This window comes from Electrona antarctica (genome assembly GCF_951216825.1).
Source record: "Electrona antarctica genome assembly, chromosome: 18".
Lineage (NCBI taxonomy): Eukaryota > Metazoa > Chordata > Actinopteri > Myctophiformes > Myctophidae > Electrona > Electrona antarctica.
This window is the reverse complement of record NC_136799.1, coordinates 25322557-25334159: the sequence shown is the minus strand read 5'-3', so window position 1 is coordinate 25334159 and position 11603 is coordinate 25322557. Positions and strand designations below refer to the sequence as shown.

The window sequence follows — 11603 nt, the reverse complement described above, 5'->3', positions numbered from 1 at the left end:
AGTGAGCTTTAAACTCCCTGCTGCACAGCTGATCAAGGTCAAAGTGCACTGAAGACACAAAGTATTATTTATTTATTTTCTCCAGAAGAAATGTAAGATCTCATAAATCAGGAATTATGGGGGTTTGACTTTGTAGCTTGCAACTCCTGCTAATAATCAACAGTAGGCGGTCAGAAGATAGAGCTAATTTTAGCTAAATAACATTTACAAGCTGGATCCTTCTGTATTATTTTACGAGTATTAACCTGGACATATTAAACAGTGGGGATAAGGCCCTTAACAGATTTCTGATCATCAGAAACATTTAGGCTAGTCTAAATCCATCATCCACTCTCTCTCTCTCTCTCTCTCTCTCTCTCTCTCTCTCTCTCTCTCTCTCTCTGAATAAAATATATATATCATATATTTGTTGTTATGGTGCCGAGACACAATAATAAATATGCAGCTCTTCTGCTCTAGTTATATAACCTCAAAAACGGAAAACAGATTGTTCGGCAGCAGACGCTGTGCAAAATAAACACATGATAGACCAAGGTCCCTATAACCCAAATGAATGCTCTGAGTCTGGTGGGAAATGTGCAACTGAAGTTTCAATTCCTTAAAAAAAGAAAGAAAGAAAGAAAAAAAAAACGCGTATAGAGGCCTACTTTTTTTCTTTCAACTTGTGTTTTTACCTGACCTGAAGCACTTTCAAACTCTCAAACAGGCAATAATGCCATCGCGTGTAAAAATGCCGATTGACTCACCTGAATTAACCATTCAAAGGAATGAAGTCAGACAGCTTGAATGGACGTTCTGTGCAGTAGTGTGATGACGAATGACGATTCAAAATTGCAGGAGTGACTGTCGCCTATAAAAATCAATATGAGAGTCAGTGCAGCCACTTTGCGCATGGTTGTCCGATGACGCAATCGCCACAATCTAAAGAGATATCTTGTCCGCTCTCTCACTCGCAGTCGCAGGCATATATGTTACATAAATATACATACTGTCACAGTCCACAGAGAAAACAAAACAGGAAACCGTTCCACATCTCACAGTATTTCCGACTCAATGAAGACCGTGCGAGCGAAGCAAGCTGCGCGCTTTCTTGCGTCTCTCGTGATTTTCAGTTTTCACATACCAACCAACCAGGCAGCTACTGAAGAAATTCTACATCATAGTAGCCTACATACATGATGACTCTGCAAATCTGTAATTCCGTGTGCTGAAAATAAGCTTCCAGAGGGACAAAAAAAGACAAGCGCTCAACTCTCAATATTCCCCCAACGCAAAGTGAACCGTCCAGACAGACAGGCCAGTGGAACACACTCAAGTTATTTAATGTGTCTGACTCTGAGAAGAAGCAACATGCGCCCTCATAATAAATCAACCGCGGAGCGGCGGAGAGAAGAGACCTTGACAGTTCTGCTTCTGGTTAAGTTTCATTCTAGAATTATGGGGAAAATATATCGTTGCGGGCGGAATGCCAGACCTACCCGTTTCCTTATTCTAAACTGATGAATCACCATGCAGTTGGCACTTGGCAGCATGCAACAGTTTCCTTTCAATAGTATGGGAGGATGGTCTGTCATTCACGCATGACTTCATTTCTGTTACATTTCTGTACAGTCGCTCATATACCCATTTGTCCATACCAATTATTCTAAATATTTAAACTCAATGTTGATGTGACATGCATTGAACTGCACCTTTCATTGCAATCCAGAAATGTTGCAATAAATACCTTTGCAATTGTTTCAGTCCTCAGTGGGTGGGGACCGAGTTTGCTGCATCAGGATATTAGGGAAGTATAGGCCATTTCAAATATTTCCCTGTGATTGTTTAAACTGCCTGGCTGGCATGCAGACATTGTGTTATTATTTCACAGTGTAAGTGGCCAACCGCGCCCACCTGTTCTCCAAACATATTGCAATAAATCTAGCATGGTTTGCAATTGTTTTGGTTGCATCATTGGCAGCCCACTAGGGCAGTAGGGCATCAGCTGCCCTGGCACACCAGATAGCGTTGAAGAGCCTTGTTAGTAGAATTAGCAGCAACAAAGCCCATGCACATGTTAAACATGTTGGTTAAACCTCTATTACAGTTGGAGGCCATCGATATTGTCCTTTTCTTTTTGCTGAGGTTTGCGTGATCTGCGCAAAAGGACAGTTAACCCATTTTGGGCGGGAACCCCTTTTGGTGTTTTAAACATTGTTATAATTTAGCTATTGAAAAATAGCAGATCTACAAGCTCATAGCGCGCCACCGAGTGGCGCGCTACGAGCTTGTAGGTCTGCTATTTTTGAAAAATCGTGAAAATATTTATTTCAGAAAACTGGAGGATTTAGAAGGATTTTTTAAAATTTTGAGGTCAGGCCTAAATGGGTCAAATGATAAGGGACAATATCGGTGGCACCCAACTGTATGTCTTTATGTAGGGCCTATCTTGTTTTTGTTCTTTGTGCCATGTCAAATGTGTTCTGCATACATGGCTGCTGGGCCGCAAGACACATTTCAGTGTGAACTGACAATAAAGTACTATATCATATCATATCATCATATCATATGAGGGGGGGAAAGAAAAAAGAAAATAAATGTAATAAAACCTTATTTTGTACAATCTATATGGGAGAGTATGTTAGTAACTTGTAACTTATACAATTGAGATGGTTGTATTTGTCCTCCCTGATGGAGTTCTCCCCAGAACAAACAGGCAGGCTCTGCTCAGTGGTCAAATTCTCCCCAGAACAAACAGGCAGGCTCTGCTCAGTGGTCAAATTCTCCCCAGAACAAACAGGCAGGCTCTGCTCAGTGGTCAAATTCTCAGCACAGTGCAACAGACCTGGGTTCAAATCCTTGGTAGATTAACAGCCTATATATATTTATAATAATACTGGAATTAAGGAACCCAAGGCAATGTTCACTAAATTCTTGTGCATTTGGAACTTCCCAGAAGGCTACTGAGTAACTGAGTAGTTATAATCTTAGTTCGACTTTCTAATTCTAGTCTAATTTATGCATAATCGTACCACTACTTCACTCGCCTAAAATAACCTTTTCAACTAAAGTTGTTTTAGGCGAGATATAAAATGAGGCTTTAGTATCACCAACCATGTGATTCAGAGACGATGAATGATCTGTCATGTGACCAGCTAGCAGTATGTGTGTGTGTGTGTGTGTGTGTGTGTGTGTGTGTGTGTGTGTGTGTGTGTGTGTGTGTGTGTGTGTGTGTGTGTGTGTGTGTGTGTGTGTGTGTGTGTGTGCATGCGGATGTAATTGCAGAAATCTGACCATAAAAATGGCTTTGCAATTTGAATCAACAGAGGCACTTTGGCGGACAGAATTTCACTACTAATAGTGACATCTCTGTGTGTGTGTGTGTGTGTGTGTGTGTGTGTGTGTGTGTGTGTGTGTGTGTGTGTGTGTGTGTGTGTGTGTGTGTGTGTGTGTGTGTGTGTGTGTGTGTGTGTGTGTGTGTGTTATTTGGACAGCTTTGCAAGTTCACCTTTGTCAGCAAAAGTGTGATGACAAGCAAAAAAATCTCACCGATATCAGTTACTAGAAAAAGATCAATCATTTAGTGTAATATAAACTAATCTCAAGGTGAAAAGATAGCTGATTGCAAAGCACCACAGAATATGAGGTAATTCCCAGAGCCAAACACACTAGGATGATCACATTGGACTGTTATGGGATTTATTCAGATTCACACAATGCTCTGAGGTAAGCATTGATTATTGTGAGTGACTCAGTGTACGTTAGGTTTGCTATTTTGTTACTCCACTTTTCATTGCACTGTTTATACTGTAGTGTCTCTTTATCATTCAATTCCCAGAGCACAGCCCGCTGTGTACCGAGTGTGTGTTTGCACTTCATGCGCAGGTATTGTGCTAAGTCTATTCACTGCAAGGAGGAAGTTGTAAAGCAAACCCCTACAGCACGATGACACAGCACAACGCTGCTGTATGCAGCTCAACAGTATCGGGCCACTTACTCTGTCCTCTGCTTGCACTATTGGTTGCCAATTCATTCATCATTTTGCTACATGAATGTACATTCTGTATATTTCATTCATCAACTATATTCTATATCAGGCCTGGAATCTCACTATTTTATGGGCAGGGCCACGTCTGTTTTTTTGACGGGCACATCAGCCAAATGCCAGGGCAGGGCAGCAACTTGCAAGGTCCTCAAACATAACATGATTTTATCTCTACATTCAAGTAGCAGAGTCTAGGGCCTAGGCCTATTGTATTCTGCATGGCCACGCTGAAATGCTACCCTTTTCTACAGTTTTGTTCTTGGTACTTCCATCCTGGAGGCAAATCTTTCCGGTGATAAAATGGCCACCAACGTAATCAAAAAAGTCAACCAAAGAACAAGATTCCTATACAGGATCTCCTCACTGGTCAACAAAAACACCTTGAAGACCCTAACAGGAGCCCTAGTACAAGGTTTTTACGACTATGCATGCACCTCTTGGTACCACAGCACCTCAAAGGCCCTTAAGACAAGGCTCCAGACTTCCCAAAACAAACTGGTCAGGTTACTACTTGGCCTCACTCGAACCCACCTCACTCCTGCCTATTTTGACAGACTGGAATGGCTTAGGGTTGACGACAGAGTACAGCATCTTGCAATGGGTCTGGTCTCTCCTTTCCTCTCCTGCTTCCCTCCCGTGCTCTCATCTCCTACTCTCCTTTCCTCTGCTCCCTAATTGCTCTCCCTGTCTCATCTTCCCTTCAGTCACACTCATTTGTAGTCTATCATATCCTTATGGACAACAAACAAACAGACAACAATTTCCTGTTTTATATATATATGCACCACATTACTTTTGTTAAGAAAGTACTATGTTTGACTGGTCCTTCCTATAGGCACCATTACAAATGAGACACAACCATGACTTTGATCTTTCACTCTCAGTCCTTTTCTTGGTTTTCAGCTTTACATCAACACAAAAAATAGCTTAAGCCATGCAGGCGTAACCGACTACAACAACAAAGTGCTCTAAGTAAAGCCCAATTTAATGTTTCGTTGTAAAAAAGATATAGTTGTCTATATGATGCTACAGTGTAGTTAAGATTTTGCTGGATTCATATCAAGGCAAGCCGTGTGTTTGTAGACACACTGCAAATATTGTATTGACCTTTTTGATGGTGCAGTGGTGAAGAGAGGACTTGTGCATCATGTGCTGTGAATGTACTGCCCTCTCCTGGCGTGAAATGGAACCAGCATTTGTAAAAGAATAAATAAATAACACAATTTTTCTGATTTATTTTTTTCTTTTACGGCTCCAACCGAACACACCTTTAAGTTCCACCAGATAAACTGAAGAGCATGATCATCCCATTAAGTGAATGCATTTTTATGTCAACTATCAATCACGCTTATATGACAAGTTTAGTTCACCATTAACAATTGTTGTTTTCGTTTAATTCAGGGGAAACTACTTGTCAGCATGAATATATAGTATACCAGGGAGTTATACAAGATAAAAGCAGGCCCCCATCATCATTGGGCAGATCAAATAAATGTTTTCTGACTATAGAGTCGTTATTCAACCATCAAAAATGGAAGATTCCACAGATGAGACCTTAATCCTCTCTTTTCCAATTTTATAGTGGTTGATGCCTTGGCTGGACGATGCCCACCACCAACAACACATTGGGTCCAGATGGGTGGAGGCAAGAGAGAGAAACACAGTAAGGGAGTGAATGAAAGAGGGAGAGAGGGACGAGCGGGAGAGAGAGAGGGAGAGAGAGAGAGGGAGAGGGTGAGAGAGGGCGCAGGAGGAGGAAAAGAAGAGAGCATGGTTGATGTACATCTGTCATGCATTATTGCGGCAAATGCCAGTGCTGCTATCCTGGCTTCAGAAACTATGTTGAAGACAGAGTGAGGAGGGGGTTGAAGGCAGCGGCCGTCCGCCTTAAATCACAATCTGATTCCTCCTGCTGCCTGGTTTTCTCCTTTTTAGTGACTTTATCAACACACAAACACCCATATGCATTCTCACTCTTTCTGCCTCTTTCTGTTTCCCACACACACACACACACACACACACACACACACACACACACACACACACACACACACACACACACACACACACACACACACACACACACACACACACACACACTCTATTTCTCCTTTCTCCCTCAAATAATAATACAACAAACAACTATATTCCATAAGCCTGGGAGAATAGGTGTCTTTTCAAGTACTTTGAAAAGACACCTAGAAAAGAAAAACTCAGTCTTTCTTTCGTTGTCTCTCTCATGCACGCACGCACGCACGCACGCGCACACACACACACACACACTCCATTTCACTGCCTTGCACAAATGAGCACATATATATATATATATTTTTGATATATACAGGTTTAATGTTTGTTTTTAGTTCAATGTTTGTTTTAAAAACGCCATTGACCATGAAGGGAAAATTAACAAAATTTACGTCATCTTGTCCCTAACACAAACATTAAATGCCATTAACAATAAAGAGAATTTAACGTTTGTTTTGACACCGTTTGGTTTACATCATCATTATCTGGTAAGATGATAAGAGCGTCCCTCACTTCACACGGGTGTGATTTTTACACACACACAGTCGCACACACGCACAGTTGCACACACACACACTAAACCCCAATGAATTCCTCAGGAAGGAGTGAGCCCTCTTCATTCCTCTGGACACAACTTTGACTTAACAAGGTACTGACGATCTTGACCTCCTCTTCAAACAAACCCTTCCCTCCAATCAGTGTGGATAGAGGAGCCGGGGCTCGACTGAGGCCTGTGGGTATTACAGAGGAAACGTTCGGATTCTCCTTGATTACTCCCTCCCCTCCCTGTCTCGATGTTCCTCCCATTTTGTATATGTATGTATGTATGTATGTATGTATGTATGTATGTATGTATGTATGTATGTATGTATGTATGTATGTATGTATGTATGTATGTATGTATGTATGTATGTATGTATGTATGTATGTATGTCTGTCTGTCTGTCTGTCTGTCTGTCTGTCTGTCTGTCTGTCTGTCTGTCTGTCTGTCTGTCTCTTCTAACTCTGTCTAGGCAGCCCCCATTTCTCTCTGTCAATCTGCTTCATCTCCCTCTGTTTTTTTTTTCTCTGCACATAGCGCTACTTTGCTCATTGTTCTCCATGCCTGTCTCCCTCCCTCTATCCTACTCTCTCTGATTGCCCCCTGGTTAACTCCTCGGAGCGCCGCTAAGGGTTCCGGCCTCTTCATGTGCGCCTCCCCCCAGTTGGAACCCCCTCTAAGAACCACATTGGAAATACACAGGGGGCAATTTGAACGGGGATGGAATTTTATTAGAAAAACACAAACCCCATGGGTAAAAAAAAAACATGGTAAAGCCTTTCCTCACAATAACCATAACTCAGTGTATTAATCTATACTGATTGAAGGAAATATTATGTACAGATGCAGTAATGTTGTTTTAGTAGTCCCTTGAAAGTCACGCCCTGATAGGAAGTACTACTGAGGACTATTGTGCTGTTTACATTCAGATGTGCTTATTATAGGGCTAAGGGCATTATGTTATAACAGTTGTTTTGAAAATTCCTATGCAAATCAAACAAGACAGAGTCTAATAATGGAGGCTTCCATGGGGATCTTGGAATTCATTTGGCTAGACTATGAAGTATCTATGCCATCTCTATATTTGGAGTACGGTAGTTTCATCCCAGTCCAATCTCTGTTGACACTATGGGCCATTTTGCGTGTCTTAAGTGCCAGGTCTTATGACTTAACTTAAGACCTGGAGGTATGGCCAATGCTGTTTGGCTATTTTGAGTGGCCAAGTTAAGTCATAAGACCTGGCACTATACTGCCTCCCCCTGGCCAGCCGAGGCGACTGATGGAGGGGAAAGGAACTGGTTGGAATAACGTGTTCCTTCCACACGGTACGTCCAACTGGGGAAACTCCCCCCTGTCAGGTGAAAAGAAGCAGCTTGGACTCTAGTCCTCATGCATAGAAGGAAGCATGAGGTCAGTCCGTTGCTCTCCCCAGGTTGGCAGAGGGAGTGCAGGATTAAATTCGATAAATGACACCGGGTTAGAAAATGGGTTGCAAAATCATGGGATAACAATTTAAAAAAATAAAATATAATAATGTAAATAAAACATGTGAGTTATGTCCTTAGCCTACTGGCAGCGTGCACAAGAAAGTCGATACTGAGTGACGGTCCAGTAGTTTGTAAGCCCTGGACACACGCATGCCCGCACGCACAGACAGACTCTTCTGGACGGCTCAGCCCCTCCAATGCCATAGCAATTCAGTTATTATTATTATTGATAACACAAAGTTATGAAATTATAAACCTTCTGATAGGTAAACAGTGAAATGAGCTGAGGCAAAGGGAACATTCTGCAAAAATAGCCAATACAAGCCATGTCGCGACACGCTGTGATCTTCGAAAATGTTCGGCAAACAGATTTGGTGTAGATCGGAAAAAGAAGGGGGCCTTAAGTAGCCTATAGACCGGCGCGGGTGGGGTCTACACTATGAAGTAGGAGAGTTTAAGCAGAGAGAACGTGTTCCCAGGGAATGTTAGTAGAAGATGTAGATTTTAGGTTCTGGCTACTGCATGGACTGAAGTCTCACAAAGCTGATGTAATGTGATTATATTGCATCGTATAATAACCCCCCCCCCCCCCCCCCCCCCCCCCTTAGCGTAAACTCATTCCCTAGTTGAAATATTCCTACTCCGCCACGTGAACCAGATCCTTCTCAGGTGGCGGACTGAATTGCGGTTTGAGCTCAGGCTGTGGTGGAGTGCTGAAAGTCAAGTTACCGCCATGGGTTCCACTCACCACTGAGACACATACATCCACTGGTGTCAGACATATGCCATTGGTTTACACCCAGCATGCATTCCCACATTGTGGTTGTAACTAAAGAGATTTAAGCCTATTGTTCCCCCATGACTGACATTATTACAGGGTGGAAACATCTTTTTCATCCCTCTACTACAGCATCTGCTCCGACCACACTGGAAAATCCTGAGGGTCATTTGGAACTCTGAGTGTAAAAATGAACTATCTTTATGCTATATGGGATAAATTAACACTCAGGATTTATCAGCGCACCCGCTCCCACTGTCTCTTGTCATATTCTCTCTCATATTTTCTCGTCATCGCACTCACTTATTTTCCCACCCTCATCATCACTCACTGTCCATCTTTCAGTCTATGATGTAAAAACTATGTTATGCGTGTGTGAGCTTGGGTACGAATATGCGCACGTTAATTATGTGTTTGGAAGAGTGTGTCAAATTCTTATATGGTGTGTGTGCATGTGATTGTGTGACACAACATTTTCACTGACAGTGTGAATGTGCAGCGACGGCTCCAGAAAATTGCGACCGAGGGGCGAGGGTGCTATGGGGGTGCTGCAGTCATTGGTCCGACAAGGACAACCTACCTCAAACCCTAACCTAACCATAACCGCAAGCACGGAGCAGCGCATGTTCGCCAACCTTAATCCGGTCGTTTCCCGCATGTTGGACCGGAAAAGCAGGGGGGCTTGGGGGGCTAAGCCTGTCCCTGTGAATGTGATGACGAGTGCCCATTACAGATCAACTAATGACCGGAAAGTGACACAATGTCCGAGCCCCGTCACAAAATTCTTTTCGCATTTACTGGACATAGCTGCCGTGGTCTGAGCGGTAAGTGGGCGACGAACAAGGGCCCCCTCTGACGAGGCAGAAAGGGGGACATTGTAGGGCCAGTGTCTGCAGGGACCCGTAGGTTGACAACTATAACATTCATAGCCTCACTGGCCCTGCTGATTCACCACTGGCCCCCGGCCAAAGGACGACCAGTAGGGCTAACTTGTGTGTGTCTGCGGCTACCATTAGTCAAACATTAGTCACAGTGCCCATTTAAATGATAAACATGAACAGGGTTTTTGTTCTCTAGGCGGACGCCGAGACCCCTGATGTGGACTTCTTAATCCCAATGTGACATAATGTGATTGTGTTTCGTCACCCTGCCTGCCTGTCTGTCTTCGCCGCCCCAACCCAACACCCCCACCCCACCTTCCCTCCACGCAGTCGACTTGTCTTCAGGGTCTGTTTTAAGTGAGTGATGACAGGTTGGGTGAATCTCGCATGAGTCAGAGGATTTCCATGGACAAGGTGCCTACTTCCCTCTCTCAGCTGATACCAAGCCTTGGCCCAAGGGCATCGCTTATTCTAAGACTTCTGTAAAAGTTTCCTTTATGATTCAACCACATTAATCCTTTTGTCATTTTTTTTAAATAGCAAAAATAGCAGATTTACAAGCTTGTGTTGTGAGCTTGTAGAGAAGCTATCTCACTGTTTCCCATTTTATTTTCCTTACATTTAAATATGTTTACAAAAACAAACAAACAAATCTAAGAAATTCCATTAAACATAAGAAGAAGTATAGTGAAAATAGCTGATCTATAAGCTCACAACGCGTTGTGCGCTTGTTTCACTAGTTTGGGTCCAATCCAATAAAGCACAGGCAAACATCTAATCTCTCTTTTCTTTTGGGTCTCGACCTGGGAGATATGTAGGTCAGGACATAAATGGTTAAAGGTATTTTGGGATTTATACAGCAAATTAATTTAATTTTAGGGTTATGTGTGAAATAACGACGGTTCTATACAAAATGTGTAATTACACTGTTAATACAGACTCCATCACCTTGCACACAATCTCGGAACCTATATTGTCCAAAAATAAATAAATAAAGAGATTAACTGCACATATTACTGTAAGTTCAAAATAACTTCCATGTGATATGTGGGATAAAGCTGTTACAATAAAATTATATAAATACACAAATTACATAAATGGGTCATATGCAGTCACTCACCATAAAAGTTAAACATGCCAGTAACGACTCTCTGTCTCTGTATTTTTTGGAAAGTATTGCAGTTTAATGATATTAAAAGGAATGTGAGGTGGTCACTATGCTGTATGCCAGTGTGGGGTGGGTTAGGGTTTCAGAATTCAGTGGATAGGCCTATTATGCTAATGTGTACAGTGTTATTTCCCAGGCCCAAGGCTACATGTGTTACTCAATACACCACAATACAGGCCTGCCACCATCCATCATCTGTGCGTCAAAACAAACATGATTGAAACAGGAAACAACATACATAGTACTACTGCTGGGGTTCAAAGAGGCTTCCCTGTGTGAAACAAGAGTGTGTTTCACACAGACAGAGAGAGAGAGAGAGAGAGCGAGAGAGAGAGAGAGAGAGAGAGAGAGATCCATCTGATGACCTTTCCTGTAAAAACAGTGACTCAACAGCCTCCTAGTCCTAGACACAGAAACATGGAAAGTCAGGAAGACAGAGAGAGAGAGAGAGAATGATTCAGTGAAAGTTAATGAATGTGACTCTTCTACCCATCACTGGAACTTCTGGAAGGGGGAGAGAGACTGAAAAAAGAAAAAGGGAAGGACGGAAAGAGAGAGAGGGGGAAATGACTGGCGACTGTGTGGGAAGAGAGAGGGGAGGGGCCTAAAAAGTATGAACTTGTGTGTGTTTTAGCAGAGGAAGCATTAAGAGAAAAGACTCCAAAACGGGACGTATTCTATGTTCAGCAATTTACC

At 42.6% G+C, this 11603-nt stretch overlaps 1 protein-coding gene across 1 annotated transcript in view; it reads right to left on the bottom strand.

Moving 5' to 3' along the window:
* keap1a (kelch-like ECH-associated protein 1a) overlaps positions 1-1026 on the bottom strand; it is a 22377-nt gene extending 21351 nt beyond the window's left edge. The window contains exon 1 of the mRNA XM_079527995.1: positions 747-1026. The gene's annotated coding sequence lies outside the window, so the exon portion shown is untranslated. The remainder of the gene's footprint in view (positions 1-746) is intronic.
* Positions 1027-11603: the final 10577 nt, after the last annotated feature.